This window comes from Coffea arabica, chromosome 8e, assembly GCF_036785885.1.
Source record: "Coffea arabica cultivar ET-39 chromosome 8e, Coffea Arabica ET-39 HiFi, whole genome shotgun sequence".
NCBI classification, from domain to species: domain Eukaryota; kingdom Viridiplantae; phylum Streptophyta; class Magnoliopsida; order Gentianales; family Rubiaceae; genus Coffea; species Coffea arabica.
In genome coordinates this window covers 8,726,819-8,730,061 of record NC_092324.1, presented here as the reverse complement: position 1 = coordinate 8,730,061, position 3,243 = coordinate 8,726,819, and positions in this window count along the sequence as shown.

Below are 3,243 nucleotides of genomic sequence, written 5' to 3'. Positions count from 1 at the left end.
GTTCGACAATCTCAACATCTTCATCTCTAAGCCTGAATGTGCGTCCGGCTCCAGCAGATCCACCTCTCACTCTCACCATGATGCAATGCAATGTGTTTTTGTTGTAGAGTGTAATCCAAATATGTAATGAATTGAACTTTGAGTGCAAATGAACTACAAAAAATACTTGAAACGTCCATAGAGAGTGAATTTTGAGAGGTTAGGGTTTCGGGTGAGAATTGTGATTTATGGAGTAGTTGGCAGTTAGAGGGAGTGATGAGAGGTAATGAACGGGCAATAGGAATATAATGGTGTTAGACAACCCAATTTCTTGGAACCTGTTTCAGAAGAGAGATGAATTTGAATTTTGAAAGTGGGAGAAGATGAAGAGTTGCATTCGAGATAGCGGTAAGAATTATGAACTGAATGAAGCAGAGGACTTCTTTATAAGATGTAATTTTTGAGTGTCGGACGGCCGAATAAAGTGAATCGTCCGACACAACCGTCCGAACCAGAATTTTCTAGAAAAATGATCAAGAACACTGTCGGACGTCCGTTCTAACACATCAGACGTCCGATAAAAAGTGACCGGAGAATTTTTAGAATATTTTTTTTGAAATGCCCAATTTTGTTCTCAAAGACACAAATTGATCCAGTGGTAAGGTTTTTGTGAGAATATCAGCAATTTGATCTTTTGAACAGACATATTAAACACAAATTTCACCCTTATAGACAAGATCGCGAATGAAATAATACTTTATGTTTATGTGCTTTGTCCTAGAATGTTGAATGGAATTTTTTGTCAAATTTATGGCACTAGTGTTATCACAATACATAGGCACACAATTATACGTTAATCCAAAATCATTCAATGTGTTTTTCATTCATAATAATTGAGCACAACAAGCTCCGGTGGCAACATATTCTGCTTCGGTTGTAGACAACGAAATAGCATTTTGTTTCTTGCTAAACCAAGATACTAAGTAATTTCTAAAAAAGTTATATATACCCGTTGTACTCTTTCCATCTATCCTACAACCACCAAAATCAGCATCTGAGAATCCACATAAAGAAAATTCATGACACTTAGGATACCATAGACCAAAATTCAAAGTTTCTTTTAGGTATCTAAGAATTTTTTTTACCGCTTTTAAGTGAGATTCCTTTGGACAAGACTGAAAATGAGCACACAAGCACACAACAACATGATATCAGGTCTACTCGCAATTAAGTAAAGCAAACTACCAATCATATCTCTATACTTCTTTTCATCAACTTTTGTACCTTCTTCATCCTTGTCAAGCTTTGTAGATGTGTACATAGGTGTTCTAACTTGTTTTGAATCTTCCATTCCAAATCTTTTGAGCAGCTCCTTAGTATATTTGGCTTGATTAATGAACGTTCCTTCTCGGATTTGAACCACTTGGAGTCTAAGAAAGAAATTCAATTCTCCCATCATGCTCGTCTCAAACTCTTTTTCCATAATTGTGGAAAAGTCCTCGCACAAAGTCTCATTAGTAGCACCAAATATAATATCATCCACATATATTTGCACAATTAAAAGATCACTTGAACTATATTTAGTGAAAATTGTGGTATCAACAATGCCTCTTTTAAAACCATTTTCAACAAAAAAATAACTTAAATCTAATTTTAGTTCCTCTTCCATAGCTAAAATCTAATTTTCATCTTTCAAGACATCAACAACATTTTTAGGTTCAAAATGTGAGACTAATGCAAAATTATCCATCAATTGTTTAGAGGAGGAACGAGTTCTGACCTTCTCGGATGGATCACCAATGATGAGTTCCTTAGGATGGTTTTGAACAAATTTCTAGACTCTTGGAAGATCGTTATGTGCACTAACATCCCTGTCATTGTCTTTCAGTGCTGGACTATCTTGAGATTCATCTTCCTTTGAATCATTTTCTGGTGAATTAGTGCCTTGGTCAGTGATTGTGAGCTTCTTTAATTCTTCTTGAACACCTGCATCATTATCTTCACCACAACTTTTGGAAATATCACCATTAGATTCATCAAAAGTAATGTGTATAGTTTCCTCTATAACCAGAATCTTTCGATTATAAACTCTAAAACCCCTTTATTTTCACAATACCCCAAGAAGATTCCTTCATCAGATTTTTTATCAAACTTTTCAAGATGTTCCTTGATATTTAAAATGAAGCATTTGCAACCAAAAACTTTGAAGTAACCAACAACATGATTTTTATCAAACATCAACTCATAAGAGGTTTTGTTCAAGATTGGTTTTAAAAGAACTATATTCATAGTATAGCAAGCTGTATTTATGGTTTCAGTCCAAAATTATTTTGGCAAATTGTATTCACTTAACATGGTTCTAGCAATCTCTTGAAGGGTTCTATTCTTTCTTTCAATAACCCCATTTTTTTGAGGAACTCTTGCAATAGAGAATTCATGTGTAATTCCATTGTTATCACAAAATTCTGAAAAGCCACAAAAATGAAATTCTGAGCCATTGTCACTTCTGATCTTGATGATTTTCAACCTAATCAGATTTTGAACCTTTGAAAATAATAAAACAAAGTTTTTGAAAGCATCATTTTTATGTACAAGAAACATCACCCAAGTGTATCTAGAATAATCATCAACAATAACAAAGCAATATCTTTTGCCACCTAAACTAGTAGTTTGAGTAGGACCAAATAAATCAAGATGTAAAAGTTCTAAAGGTTAGGTTTTGTAGTAGAAACATATTTCTTGGGTTTAAAAGAAACTTTGATTTGTTTCCCAAATTGACAAGCATCACAGATTTTGTCCTTTTCAAATTTGATTTTTGGCAAACCTCTAACAAGTTCTTTTTTGGAAATTTCTTTTAGCAAATTCATGTTGAAATGACAAAGTCTTCTGTGCCATAACCAAGGGTCTTCATTAGCTACTTTAAGACATTTAAAGCTAGAAGAATCAACATTTTCTAGAATGACTACATAAATGTCATTAACTCTTTTTTTTTTGAAGATAGTGTTGAATTTTGAATCAAGAACAAGACATTCATGCTTTTTAAATAACACAAACAGATTTCTATCACACAATTGGCTAACACTTAACAAGTTATAACTCAAATTGTCAACTAAGAGAACATTGTGAACAAAAGTTTGACCATTCTTACCAACATCACTAATTCCAACAGTTTTGGCTTTATTATCGTCTCCAAAGGTTCCCTTTCCGCTTGCTTTTGGTTTGAGTTTGATGAATTGTGATGGATCACCAGTCATATGCTTTGAA